We start from the raw sequence: 16,253 nt of genomic DNA on the forward strand, positions 1-16,253 counted from the left end.
ATGCCAACTTGGGCCAGTGAAGCAACGTCCTCCACAACTAGACTGAAGAATAAAAGGACAGCAACTTGTCTGTTCCCCTTCCCCGATTCCCTAATGCTGTTCCCTCCCCCAATTCCCCAATAAAATCTTAAAAAGAAAAAAAAAAAGAACTTCCTCTTTTAAATAAATAAATAAATAAATAAATAAATAAATAAATAAATAGTGTTGAAAAAACTGGGGAGATACATGCAAAAAACATCAGACCAATTTCTTACACCATATACAAAAATAAGCTCAAAATGGGTTAAAGATTTAAACGTAAGACCTGAAACCATAAAACTCCTAGAAGAGAACATAGGCAATAAACTATTTGAAACTGGTCTTAGCAATATTTTTTTAGATATGTCTCCTTGGGCAAAGACAACAAAAGCAAAAATAAACAAATGGGACTACATCAAACTATAAAGCTTTTGCACTACAAAGGAAACCATTCACAAAATAAAGAGGCAACCTACTGAATGGAAGAAGATATTTACAAATGATATATCCAATAAGGGGTTAATATCCAAAATATATAAAGAACTCATACAGTTCAATATAAAAAAACTCTGATTAAAAAATGGGCAGAGAACATGAATAGACATTTCTTCAAAGAGGACAAACAGATACATGAAAATATGCTCAACATCACACATCATCAGAGAAATGCAAATAAAAACCACAATGAGATATCACCTTGCACCTGTCAGAATGGCTATCATCAATAAATCAACAAACAACAAATGTTGGCGAGGATATGGAGCAACGGGAAATCTCGTGAACTGTTGGTGGGGTTGCAAATTGTTGCAGCCACTATGGGAAATGGTATGGAAGTTACAAAAAAAAAAAAAATAGAGCTACCTTATAACCCAGCAACTCCACTCCTGGGTATTTATCTGAAAAAATCCAAAACACTAACTCGAAAAGATATTTGCACCCCTATATCTGCAGCGCTATTCACAATAGCCAAGATATGGAAACAACCTAAGTGCCCATCAACAGATAACTGGATAAAGAAGCTATGGTACCTTTATACAATGGAGTATCACTCTGCCGTAAATAAAAAAAAACTTTAAAAACACAATGAAATCTTACCATTTGCAACAACATGGATGGACCTAGAGAGTATTAAACTAAGTGAAATAAGTCAGACTGAGAAAGACAAATACCATATGATCTCACTTACATGTGGAATCTAAAGAATAGCATAAATGAACAAACGAAACAAAAATACTCATAGATACAGAGAACAAACTAATGGTTGCTAGAAGGGAGGAGGCTTTGGAGGGTGGGTGACAAACGTGATGGGATTGAAAAGTACTAATTGGTAGTTGCAAAATAGTCACGAGGATGTGAAATGCAGTATGGAGAATATACGAGATCTGACAATTACATTCGTGAACTTGTTGCAACAATGTTGCTAACCTTTTTTTGATATCAGAGGGATTATTTATTATGAATTTGTACCAACTGGACAAGCAGTTAACCAAGTTTACTATTTGGAAGTGCTGAAAAGGCTGTGAAAAAGTTAGACGAAAACCACGTGAACTTTTTGCCAACAATTCATGGCTCTTGCATCACAACAATGCACCAGCTCACACAGCACTGTCTATGAGGGAGTTTTTAGCCAGTAAACAAATCACTGTATTGGAATACCCTCCCTACTTAGCTGATCTGGCCCCCAGCGACTTCTTTCTTTACCCGAAGATAAAGGAAATATTGAAAGGAAGACATTTTGATGACATTCAGGACATCAAGGGTAAACGACAACAGCTCTGATGGCCATTCCAGAAAGAGTTCCAAAATTGCTTTCAAGGGTGGACTAGGAGCTGGTATCAGTGCATAGCTTCTCAAGGGGAGTATTTCGAAGGTGACCATAGTGATATTCAGCAATGAGGTAAGCAGCACTTTTTCTAGGATGAGTTCGTGTACTTAATTGTCAGACCCCGTATGCTACAATATGGATGAACCTTGAGGATATTATACTAAGTGAAATAAGTCAGTCACAAAAGGACAAATATTGTATGATTCCACCTATACGTGGTACCTAGAGTAGTTAAATTCAGAGACAGAAAGTAGAAAGGTGGTTGCCAAGGGCTAGAATGATGAGTTATTGATTAATGAGTACAGAGTTTCAGTTTTACAAGATTAAAAAAGTGTATACTATGCATATTTTTATTTTAAATCATGTAATGTATTATCTATTAAAATGAATAGATTTTTCAGACTGGTAAATAAATAAAATTTATTCAGATATGTTCTTCGCCGCTTCTCCATGAAAACTAAAGCAAGTCATAAGACTTTCTTATTCTTACATGTTTAATGGTCTTATAGTTACTTTAAATCACAGTCTCAATTCCATTTTAAATAAAAATGTTTGATCCCATAAAATAATGAGAGCTTCAACGTTAATTTAATGGTAGGTCTTGTCCTATTCCACAGACGGCCTTGGGAGTGGGTTAACGCCTTTCAATAGCAGAGGGGAGTATGGTTCTCTTTCCCCTCTTCAAGCTTGTCTTCCTTATTGGAATTTTACTAACCTTCCTTTCTAACCCACCCCGTTCCACCCAGAGGAGAAGGGAACTGTTCTTATTTTACAGGTAAGGTCATAAAATGGTTTCATGCTTTCTATGCTAGCAGATATTTAAAGCTGACTCTCTTTGGGGGCTTTTCATGGGTTCTTAGAACACACACCACCCCCCATGTCATTGTTGGAATTTCATCTCTGGTTCCCTTGACCTGAAAGGATGTGCTCTATCCCTAGTAGTACTTCATTCCCTCCCAACCAGTAGGAGTTCAACGGGACTGCCAGCTTCTCCTCTCTGAGCTTGTTCACCCTTTATGTGGCCTTTGAGTCAGATCATGCAATGACCCCTGACAGGCTCTCATTCACATCTGGTTCACGGGAAACACTCATGCACTGGTTGCCTAACGAACTCGGGAAGAACGGGCCGATTCCAATCTACTAGGAACTCTCCTTGGCTCCACCTACAAGCAGCAAGCCAGCCCTTCGCTTGATCTCTAGATTTCCTGAAAAGAAGTCAGACATCAGTGAACTGTGACCTGGCCAATTCAGAGGACACGTGGTCTCCACGTGTCTCATTGGTTTTTCCACATGGTCTCATTGAAACCTCTGTCTTTTGACTTGAGTTGAGGAGGAAATCACATGCCTACCTCTCTCTGTTGAGAGGAGAGCAGGGTTCAAAGCCCACCAACAGCTCTCTCCAAAGAAATCCTTCTGAAAATGTCTCTCCCTTATAGTGGAAAAATTGCAACACCTTGGCAAAATTATCTAAATTAATATAACCAATGAGAGGCAGATAGACATTATGCACCCAAGTTGCGATACTCTGAGAAAAATAACATCATTTGTGTTGGATTGGGATCATAAACTGAATATAATCATGAGAAAACAACAAACAAATTCAAAGTAAGAATTGTTCTCTTAAAATAAAAAGAAATTTTTTTTCAGTATTCTTTAAAACTATCATTGTTATAAAAGACAAAGAAAGGCTCGGGAACTGTTCCAGATGAAAGAGACTAAAGAAACAACTAAATACGATAAGTATACTGCAACCTCTAGTGGAGGAAAAAAACAAATGCTATAAAGGACATTATTCAGCTGACAAATTGAAATGTGGATGGTAAATTAAAGCGTTGTTTCAAATTTCCTGAAGTTAATAAATGTACTGTGGTTATGTAACAGAATGTCTTTTTTCTTAGAAAATATACAATGAAGTCTATTGGAAAGAAAGGAGCATGATGCATGTAGCTTATTCTCAAATAATTTAGAAAAAAAATATATAGGGGGGTGAAATGATAAAGCTCTCTTTAACAAAAAAGGAAGATAAACTGTTACCAATGTGTGAGTCTGTATAAAAGTTAAACAGTGCTTTTTTACCAATCTTGCAACTTTTCTGTAAATTGAAATTATTTACAAATAAAAAGCTTTTTATTTAAAAAATCTCTTAAAATCGAGAACACTACTCATTTGAATCATTGTTAAAAGGGGCCAAGAGTCATATATCTGATTTTTAACAAATCCTTCATCTTTTTAATCATGTAGTGTGAAAATAGCACGCAAATAGAAAAATGTATATTATGAACACATAGTTTGAAAAATACTAACACGAACACCTGTGTACCTAGGACGTAGCCCAGGATGACAGAACACGGTCAATATTTTAGGAGCTCCCTTACCCATTCTGTGCCTTTTCCCCATCACTCCCCCATCATTTCACCCCAGTAAACACTATCTGAATTTTGTGATAATTGTTCAACCCCTTTCTTCATATTTTTATCACATATGTATGTAGAGCTTAACAATGTATAATTTAACAAGCGATGATTTAATTTATAATTTACACTCTAAACAAATAGAATATACTATGGTTTGAATGTTTTTGTTCCCCCCCCAAAATTCATATGTTGAAACCTAACCCCCAAGGAGATGGTCTTAGTAGGTGGGCCTTTGGGAAGTGATTAGGTCCATTTGTGTGGAGCCCTAATGAATGAGAAGAGTGTTCTTATAAGAGACCCCAGAGAGCTCTCAAGCCCTTTCTGCCAAGTGAGGACACAAGGAGAAGTCTAAAACCAGGAGAGGGCTCTCACCCAACCAGCAGGCACCCTGATCTCGGACTTCCAGCCTCCAGAACTGTAAGCAACAAATTTCTGTTGTTTCTAAGCCACCCAGTCTGTGGTATTTTGTTACAGCAGCCTGAGCCAACTAAGACAGAATACTATATTTACTTTTCTGTGACTTGCTTTTTTCACTCAATACTACATTTTTGAGATTCATTCATACTCTTGAGTACAGCTAAGGTTCCTTAATTTTCATTGCTATAAAATAGATCAATGTATGCTTGCACCATAATTGGTTTATCCAGCTTACTACTGATGAACAATTTGTGTTGCTTCTATGTTTTTATCATTATTAAATAACGTTGCCATTAATATTCTTGCACTGGTCTCTCAATAAACACATCCATGAGCTTTCTTTAAGGATGCATTCCTAGGAGTGGAACTGCTGGTAGGCACCAGCCTTCCACTTTCCTGTTGGCTACTACTGTCAACCGTCATTAAATAATGCCAAAATGTTTTTCAAAGTGATCGTAGCAATTTAAATTCCCACCAGCTGTGTAGGAGGGATCATTTTGCTTCATAATCCTGTCGTTCAACATTTGGTACTATCCAACTTTAAAATTTTTCCATTCCAGTAAATATGAATGGTATCTTATTTTTTTATGGTTTAATTGGCATTTTCCTCACTACTAATGAGTTTGATTTCTTCACATATACTTATGGGTTGTATGTGTTTCTCTTTTATGAAATGTCTGTTCACATCTTTTGCTCTTTTTTCTATTGAGTTTTCTTTTTCTTATTGATCTATAAGTTTTTTTAATACATTCTGGATATTAATCCTTTTTCAATTATATATGTTACAATAATATTCTCCCAGTTTGTAGTTTATATTTTCATTTTTTTATGTCTTTTTTAAACAGAACTTTTTCATTTTGATGTAATCAAATTGATTAATTTTTCATTTTTGGTTTGAATTTTTTTGCGTTTTGTTAACAGAATCCTTCCTTATCCTGTGGTCATAAAGATATTGTCTTTTAAAAGTTGTATCATTTCGAGGGCTGGCCGAGTGGCTCAGTTGGTTAAGAGCTCGCTCAGGAGTTTGAGCTCTGAGCAACAGCAGTTCAGGTCCAGCCCGAGCTGAGCAGCCGCTGAGCTGCCAACAGGTAGCAGGATGGCTCAGCTAAAAAAAAAAAAAAAAAAAAGTTGTATCATTTTGCCTGTCATATTTAAATCTTTAATTTACTGGGAATTAATTTTTTTATATGTTTTGACTTTATTTTTCTTCCAGTTGGATTGTACTTGTACCACTTTTTGAATAACCATCTTTTCTGCCCACGGATTAGCAGTACCCTTACTATCCATATATGGGGAGAGAAGGTGGTTGACTTTGGAATCTCTATTCTGTTCAACTGGTCTTGTTCTCTATTCCTGTGTCAGTTCAACACTGTCTCAATTACCATAACTGTAGAGTAAACTTTAATGTCGTGTAGCAACCTTAATTTCTTCAGGTGTGTATTGGATATTCTTGGACCTTGGCTCTTTCATATCAATTATAGATTCAGCTTCTTAAACTCAAAGAAAAACTCTGTTGGGGACACTGGAATTTCAATGACTCTTTAGGCAGAATTACCATTCTTACAATACTGAGTCTTGCCAATCCACATACAAAAGCTCTACATTTATTTAGACCTCTTGAATAAACTCTTTTTGTTACATTTTTCTAAGGTACTTCATAATTTTTGGTGCTATGATGCAATATTTTTAAATTATATTTCTAACAAATTTTTTTCTTGTGTTTAAATGCAATTGAGTTTTTAATTATTCTTTTGTATCCAGAAACCATGCTAAACATCCTTATTTATCCTAATAATTCATCTGTTGAATATTAGCTTTCCTACATTGACTATCATATCATTTTTTTTAAATGTTGATTTCTTCTTTGTAAATGTTATGCCTTCTTTTTCTTCTCTCATTACTTGAAAGTACCCCTTAATAAAAATCTGAATCAAAATAATTATTTGGGGCATCTCTGTCTTGTTCCTAATATAAAAGAAATGATATTAACATTTCATAATTAAGTATATATGCTGTGTTTTTTGGTGGTGGGGGCAGATGGGCTTTATCAAGTTATGGGAGCGCCTTTATTTAAAGTGTTCTCTTTTTTATTTTTCTGCATTTATTAAGATGATCATATGGTTTTTATCCTTCATTGTCTTACTCTAGTAAATTATATATATTAATTGTAATAAAATTGATTTTCAAATGTTAAACTTGCATTTCTGGGATGAATCCAATTTGGTCATGATGTATCTGTCATTTTTATTCATCATTGGATTTAGTTTGCTTAGATTTTACTTAGGATTTATGAATGAAATGGGCCTATAATTTTATTTTTTTTGTACTATCCTTGCTAACTTTTGGTATTTCTCTAAGTTAATCTCTTTCATAAAGAATAATGAGAATTTCAAAAATAAAGAAAGCTACTGACAGTGACAATAGATAAGACCCCAGATATTAGAATAATTGCCCTTACAGCCTTCCCATTCCACCTTATTTATTCCCTTCTCACTTATAGAGAATAATGTAAAAGAATAATGATACATATTATGTCACATCTTTTTCTTCAATTTTTCATATTTTATAGAAATTGTGCAAATACAGGAAAAAGTAAATGATGACCAACAGAATTAAATTCTTAAATTCTAATGCCCAATTTCTAATTAAACTATTCAACTGAAACACTTGCCTACTACTATGAAGTAAAATGTATAGTTTGAGAATAAATCATTATTCTATAATTTCCCACTGAGTTCTTCAGGATTATTTCTTAATACCGTGTCATGCCAACAGTTGCTGTGATTCTTAGAAAGATATGTTGGTGAAAAGCATGAAAAATAATTTTAAGAAATACAGATAGGAAAAAAATAAAAATAAAGCCACAGACCTACATATTTTGCTGCTTCCTCCGGATGTGTAACGTTAGCTGCTGAATGCATTCACGTACTAGCTCCACAGTACAGGAGAGAAAAGTTAGACTTGAAGTGATTCCATGTTTGTGAAGTGCAAACAAAATTGTTGACTCAGTTCTCAATTAGGAAAGGCAATGTCCTTGTCCCAGGAGTTCAAACACCTAAAACAAGCTGTACAAGCTATCTAATAACAATCTGAATGAAACCAAGATAATTATGTTCCAACCCATAAGAATAGGAACCCAAAATAAATGCATAAAAACTCGACCTTATCTTGAAACTGTGGGACATTATTTTCTCAGATTGCTACTTGAAAAGTTAGGAAAGGGACGCTAAATCTCTCCGAGTTAAAAATATACCATGTCGTTATTGAGGCATCAGTTCTCATACTCCGGACCCCTCCATATGTCATATGGCTACATGATATTCCCAAGTCATGGATTGTGCTGTTTGATCTCTGATGCAGCTTGAAGATATTTCAGGGCTCCAGAAGCTGGGCGGTTCTATGAATACACTCAGTCTACATATGAAGCAGCTCAAATGTACAAGTGCTTCCATCAACAATCACTTCAAAGGTCATTAATAACTTACAGGTGTTAGAGTGGAAATGCCCTCTGCACTCCCTTGCCCCTTCTTGAACTCTGGCTACTCTCTCTGGGCCATTTTTGTAACAGTGAATTCTTAACTTGATATTTCTCTTTCTCCATGTTTTCTTCCCTGGCTCTGGGGCTTTAAAGATGACATTCCAAAATATTCTAGGAAACACAAAGGCAGGGGGGAAAAATGCTTCGGTATGTTAATTGTAGGGGTTTTTTTTTTAATCCTAATGTTATAAGTGTGTTGAGAGTAGAGGAAAGCAATAAATCATTGTCGAGAAGGTACCTATAAAGAAATGGAAAGACACAACAGGTGGACAGTAAAAAGTCTACCTGGTTTGAAACATGGGAAAATTTTGATGGACTCTAATAATATCTACTTGGTTTCTACCACTGTTGAAGATAGGCTCCCAAACTTTACTAGCATCTCCAAAAAGGTCAACAAACTGTGTGTGGGAGAGAAGCTTAATTATAAATCCAGATCAAAGTTTCTCAACAGTGGAACTATTCACATTCTGGGCAGAATAATTCTTTGCTGTGGGGGGCTTTCCTATGCATTGTAGGATGCATAGAACCATCCTTGGCCTCTACCCACTAGATGCCAGTAGTATGCACACATGCCCACACACACATTTACTCACATACACACTCACACACACTAGTTGTGACAATCCAAAATGTCTCCAGACATTGACAAATGTCCCCTGAGGGACAAAATCACCCCCAGTTGAGAACCAATGATCTAGATGGATGTGTCTTCTGATTCTGAGCCTATGAATATGAATCAGCTCTACATAAACGCACACCAAGTAAGACAGGTAAGTGTGTGCATCCTCATTGGGTAATGGGATATTTGCACAGTGCCGAAGTATCACTCCATAGATCTTAACACAATGAAGAAAATGATAGAACTGGCAGTCACCACCTTAACCGGCTGACCTAGTAATGTAGCATCACTAATAATGGGAAAACCGACATCATATATTTAATCTGAGTCTAATCAAGCCTCTAGACTTACAGCAAGTTTACAAAAAAGGTATAGAGCACATGAAGTGACATCATGAGGAAACAATCAGACAAACACAGGAATTGAGACACACTATAAGAAAAGTGGCCTAGACCTTTCAAAAAGTTAATGTACTAAAAAAAAAATAAAAAAGGACTAGTCTAGATTTTTTTTAAACAAAAAAGACATAACAATGTGGAAACTTTGACTATATCTTTTTTTAAAAAAACAAGCTATAAAAGGGGTGGCCAGTTAGTTCAGTTGGTTAGAGTACAGTGCTCATAACACCAGGGTTGCCAGTTTGATCCCCCCACCTTTCACAACTAGACCGAAACAACTACTTGACTTAGAGCTGATAGGTTCTGAAAAAACATGCTGTTACCCAATAAAGGTAAAGAAAAAAAGCTATAAAAGACATTTGTTGAAACAATTGAAGAAATTTGAACATGAACTGAATATTAGATGGTATCTATAGTGTGATAATGGTAATATATTTATATTGGAGAATGTCCTAATTCTTAGCAGGTACAAACTAAAGGTTTTGGGGTGAGGTTTCATGATGTCAAATAGTTCATCCAAATATGTTTAAAAAGTTTCAAAATAAAAAATTAAGAGAAAACAAAATATAAAACTGATTAATCTATAATCTAATTGAAAGGGTTACTAGTATTTATATTATCACCAATAATTAGTATTTATTGAGTGTAATGTACCATAAGCAATTAAAAGTTATAGCAATACACAATCCTTGACCACAAAGGGATAAATATTCCTTTATGAAAATTAAGAAAGGAAAGAGGGCAGTGAAAAGTATGTAATAACTACATTGGAATTCAATCTAATTTGTTTGGAGTTTGATCTGTATAAATACCAATACTTGAAAAAACTGTTGACAACTTATTATTGTCCATTGGTATATATGTTGTCCTGGCCTAACAGTAACCCACTAGACTGGACCATGAGTTCTCAAGTTTCCTCCTGAATAGTCCTATTTCTATAGCTATGCCTCACACTATTTGCCAATTTGGTACTCATCCCTGCTCTGTTTTTGCTTTAGCTTCTCTCTAGGCTCTCCATCTTGATTTACCTATTCCTATGCTCTCCAATCTTCCATTTCACCTCCAGGTTCATGACTTGTCTCTTCTCTACAACATCATTTAGAAGGACTCAAGCTTTCTTTGTGAAACTTCCTTGTGAATTGACTGAGAAATCAGGCAGAAAGGTCCATGGTTTCCAGGGCCTACCCACTTCCTGATTCCAGCTTCAAAAGTTCAAAGGTGACTTGATTGTGCATCTCTTCAAAAAGACAATAACAACTTTCATTGTCCAAGGCTTATCCCATATCGTCACATATTTTATTTTAATCTGGGTACTCACAATTACCTTTTAATTTTTGCTTTATTTCATGGATGAGAAAACTGAGAATCAGAGAGAGTTAGTAACTTGTCCGATTTCACCTGACTAGTAAACATCAGGACTAAGACACAAACCCAAGTTGTCTTTAGTTCTGTTGAATTGTGCTACCTAAGAAGAAGAAATGAGAGAGATGCGGCATAGGGCAGAAAGCATGGCTTTCCAGACAGGACTAAAAACTAAATTAAAGGTAAAACTATCTTTTAGATGAAGTTTGCTATCCTTCCCCCTGATAACAAAGCCTCATGCACTCAAGTGCCTTCATATGTCTCCTTAGTTGTCCGAGGGCACACCCCTAGAATACACTGTGGCCCGTTACTGTGACATTTCCCAATCCCCTGACTTCCGTCAGAACTTTCCTGAGTATTCCATAAAACTAATCAACTAAACTTTAGATTCTAAAGCATATTAAATTACAAATGGATGATTATTCGGGTTAGCATGTTACACAATTGCATGTTAACTGGGACTCACTGAACGCAGCCCCTTAATTCAAGTCAAGGACTCAAATTAGAAACTTCAGGCACTTTGGTGACAGGCCAGTGGCTCATAGCATGTTTGAAATTAAGCCTTATAAAAACGTGTCTAGGGTGGGGGTAGGGGGTAAGCTGTGTGCTTCATGAGGTCTTATTTTTACTATGTCATATATTTTTATGATTCAAAAATCAAAATGATATAAAAATGTATTCACTAAGAGGTCTCAGCTACCTCTCCAGTCCCTCTTAGCCTGTGGAGTTAACCATTTTTATTCATTTTTTGTCAATCCAGTATTTTTTTATGTAACACCAGCAAAAGATATTTCCCCCATTATACTAGAGGTAGCTTAATATATAAAATTTTCAGGGCCGGCCGAGTGGTGCGATGGTTAAGAACTCGCTTGGGATGCCAGAGGGCCCCGGTTCGGATCCCACATATGAGGGCCAGTGACACTGCCCTCCGCAGCTGAGATGCTGAACAACAGCTCAACCTGGAGCTGGGCTGCCATGAGTCGCCGGCGACGGCGTGGGCTGCAGTCCCTGTGGCAGTGGATTGCCAGGGGCTACCGTGTGTGGCCAGCAGCCAGCGTGAGCGGCCAGCAGCCGCAGTGAGCGGCCGTCCAGAAGCCGGCGACTGATCTGCCTCGCCAGGGAAGAGCGCAATGATGGTGCCAACTTGGGCCAGTGAAGCAACATCCTCCACAACTAGATTGAAGAACAAAAAAACGACAGCAACTTGTCTGTTCCCCTTCCCCCAACTCCCCAGCAAAAAAAAAAAAAAAAAACATTAAAATTTTCAGCTCCTTGCTTTTTTTCACTTTTTAATATATCTTAGAGATCTCTCTACATGTCAGTACATCAAAATTGTCTTCATTCCCTTTTACAACTGCATTATATTGTACTTTGTGGACATACCATTTTTATTTAACCAGTCCGCTCTTACTGGATACTTACATTGTTTCTAATCTTTGGCTATCATAAGCAATGATATCCTTATATATGCAGATGTATCGGTAGGATAGATTCCTCCGAGTGGAAAGGATATTAATAGATCAAAGGGTATGGCAGACAGAATAAAAGCTCCCCAAAGATGTGGACATCCTAATTCCAGGAACCTGTGATTATGTTACCTTACATTCTAAAGGGATACTACAATGTAATTAACTTAAAGACCTCCTTACCTCCATAGCAGATTATCTGGATAGGCTGTATGTAATCACAGGTGTCTTTATAAGAGCAAGGCTGGTCAGACAGGAGAGAAGACGCTTCTCTACTGCCTTTGAAGATGGAAAAAGAGGCCACAAGCCAAGGAATGTAGATGGCCTCTAGAAAAAGAAAACAGGTGTTCACCTGGAGTCTTCAGATGGAATGCAGCCCTATAGACCCATTTTAGATTTCTGACCTTCAGATATGTAAGATAAATTTGTGTTTTTAAACCACTAAATTTGGTAATGTGTTACAGCAGCAATGGGAAACTAATATAAAGGGTAAATACAAATGTAAATTTTGTATACCAGGGGTGTCATGTAACAAATGTATACAAGTGGACACTTTGGTCAACATTGCTCAAGCAGTAGTTCCTCATAATCAGAAGTGTCTGGATGCTGATGGTAACCACTTTTTGCACCTCTTAATTACAGAAGTCAAATATGGTTTATATTCAGCTTTTGTTGTAGGTATATATTATTACAATTTTAATAGTTTTTTTCCTTTCTTAAAATGTGTATACATTTTTTTGGCACCCTCCATACATTGCCAAATTTCCTTCCATAAAATTTGTATCTTTTTGTACTTCTACCAGCAATGTGCTTATTTCCCACCATTTCTCCAACAAAGTGTGTTATCAAACTTTTAAGTTTTTGCCCATGTGATAGGTAAGAAATTATTTATCTCAGTAGGGTTTTAATTTATGAGTGACATTGAACATCTTTTCACATATTTAAAAGACTTCTTTTGCTGCAACTATCTGTTAAAATGTTTCTACATTTTTCTCCTGGGTTGTTACTCTGTTCTTTACTTTTTTTTTTTTTAATTGGGGAATTGGGGAAAGGGAACAGTGTTGGTTAATGGGAGAAGGGGAACAGACAAGTTGCCGTCCTTTTATTCTTCAGTCTAGTTGTGGAGGACGTTGCTTCACTAGCCCATGTTGGTATTATCACTGTGCTTTTCCCAGGTGAGGCAGTTGCTCGCCAGCCATTGGACAGCAGCTCACGGCGGCTCATGGTAGCTCACGCCAGCTACCGGCCACTCACGCTAGCTGCCAGCCACTCACAGTAGCTTATGGCAGCCCACCGCAGCAGGGGCTGCAGCCTATGCCGTCGCCAGCAACTCACGGCAGCCCAGCTCAAGGTCGAGCTGTTTTTCACCATCTTAGCTGTAGAGGGTACAGTGTGGGATTCGAACCAGGGCCCTGCTACTCAGAGCTGGCATCCCAAGCCAACTCTTAACCAATGCGCCAGTTGGCCGGCCCATCTGATCTGTATTTCTAAAAATTCTTTATAATGTTAGGGATCTTACCTCTCTGTAACATTAATTACAAATATTTTTCCCATTTAATTATTTGTCTTTTCACATTGTTTGTGATATTTATTGCCATGCATAAGTTTTATTATTGTATTTATTTTTACTTAATATTTGAAGTTTTCCTCATATAGGTTTAGTATATTCAAAAGACTTTAGCACAGCCTGTTTTAGTTTATCAATAATTCATTAAAATTGCTTCCTAATCTCAAGGGCCAAGTATAGTAGTTGACTTGTTTCCTTCTTTCTACAGATATTTCAAATGGAGAAAAATTCCAGTGTGAGAAATATACAAAAGATGGCAAAGAAAATTCCAGGAAATCTAACACAATTTTTAGCGATACCATTATTGCTTTACTTAAGTTCATTAAAATAATCCATACATTTGCTGAGAGAATTGTAAGTATTACTGCACAAGTACATTTTTTACCTGTGTATGAGGTCAGACAATTAAGTTCACAAACTCATCCTAGAAAAAGTGCTACATACCTCATTGCTGAATGTCACCAGTCACCTTTGAAGTACTCCCCTTGAGAAGCTAGTGCCTACGTCAGGACCTAGTCCACCCTTCAAAGCAATTTTGGAACTCTTTTTCTGGAATGGCCATCAGAGCTGTGGTCATATTACACTTGATGTCCTGAATGTCATCAAAATGTCTTCCTTTCAATATTTCCTTTATCTTTGGGTAAAGAAAGAAGTCATTGGGGGCCAGATCAGCTGAGTAGGGAGGGTGTTGCAATACAGTTATTTGTTTACTGGCTAAAAACTCCCTCACAGACAATACAGTGTGAGCTGGTGCATTGTTGTGATGCAAGAGCCACGAATTGTTGGCAAAAAGTTCACGTGGTTTTCATCTAACTTTTTCATGCCTTTTCAGCACTTCCAAATAGTAAACTTGGTTAACTGCTTGTCCAGTTGGTACAAATTCATAATGAATAATCCCTCTGATATCAAAAACCATTGGCAATATTGTTGCAACAAACTCTCAAACTTAATTGTCAGACCTTGCATTCTTTTGAATTTTATCTATAGCAAAATATCCTCTCTCTTAATTACAATGAGGCAACAACATTTAACTGAGTTACTACTAATTAGGATAGAAATTTCAGCAACTCAAAACATGGAAGATGCATTAGATAATTTTGTACAAAAACTATTTTAAGTTTGTTCATAATTTGAAAATTGTTGGAGGTAGAAAAATATTATATTTACTTTTTATACTTTTTTGCTTTCAAGTTTCAGTTTTCCAAAGAATGTTTGTAGTTGTAGGGATTTTTGACTTTAAAAAAAAAAAAGTATTTGACGATAAAGTTATAGAAAAAAAACAAAAGCTCTTCTTGTTGTTCTTAAGAAGGACCCTACATTAGCCTTTGCATTGGGGCCTATTTTTACTGCTTAGATTCTGAGTGATAGCCACCAGGCACTGGGACCAGAAAATGGGGGGGCAGGTTCCAGAGCACAACAAGCTGTATTGAGCATTTCATCCACTCTTGTGGCCATGGCCATAAAGGTAACTTGGAAGCCTGTGACCTGCCTCCTTAGCAGATGTGCACTTCCATTTGCCTTCTTGATAACTCCATTAGGATATCCCAAAAGAACTAAAATATGAATTTTAATAACCCTAAGCCAAAGGCATCATCTTTTCCTCTAAAATCCTCATCTCCTTCTGAACGCTCTATTTCTATGTGATCATTCTTTCATCTTTTGTCTCATCAATGTTCTCTTACCTGCCCTACTTTTTCATGCTAATAGCTAAATTAACTTTAAACACTTACATTTAATTGTTCCATGAAATACATTTCAAGAGCTTAACAGGTTAATAATTATTGTACTTCTATAATATTTTTAAATCTTTTAACTGTGAATTATTTCTAACACATACAAAATAACAGAAAATTAAGTGATACCCAAAGATATTTCGGCTGGCCACGTGGTTCAGTTGGTTAAGAGCGCGAGCTTGGAGCAACAGGGTCATGGGTTCGACTCCCACATGGGCTATTGAGCTGTGGCCAAGCTGAGCTGCCACTGAGCTGCCAACAGGTGGCAGGATGGCTCAGCTGGCGAGAGCAGGTGTTCCTAACAACAAGGTTGCCTGTTCAACTCCCGCATGGGATGGTGGGCTACGCCCACCTGCAACCAAGATTGAACATGGCACCTTGAGCTGAGCGGCTGGGAGCTGCTGACAGACAGCTGGATGGTGACTGGACTTGGAGCTGAGCTTGCTACGCCTTCCACAACTAAGGCTGAAGTATAACAACTTGGCTGTTCTCCTTCCCCAATTCCCCAACACTATTCCCCTCCCCCAATTCCCCAACAAAATCTTTTTAAAGATTTTTTTTTTAATTGGGGAATTGGGGGGATGGGAACAATGCTGGGAATTGGGGGAAGGGGAACAGACAAGCTGCTGTCGTTTTGTTCTTCAGTCTAGTTGTGGAGGACGTTGCTTCACTGGCCCAAGTTGACACCATCACTGCGCTCCTCCCGGGCTAGGCAGATCAGTCACCGGCTTCTAAACGGCTGCTCACTGTGGCTGCTGGCCGCTCACACTGGCTACTGGCTACACATGGCAGCCCATGACAACCCACTGCCACAGGGGCTGCAGCCTATACCGTCGCCGGTGACTCACGGCAGCCTATGCCGTCGCCAGTGACTCACGGCAGCCTATGCCGTCGCC

The sequence above is a fragment of the Hipposideros armiger genome, unplaced genomic scaffold (assembly GCF_001890085.2).
Source record: "Hipposideros armiger isolate ML-2016 unplaced genomic scaffold, ASM189008v1 scaffold_397, whole genome shotgun sequence".
In the NCBI taxonomy this organism is placed as follows: domain Eukaryota; kingdom Metazoa; phylum Chordata; class Mammalia; order Chiroptera; family Hipposideridae; genus Hipposideros; species Hipposideros armiger.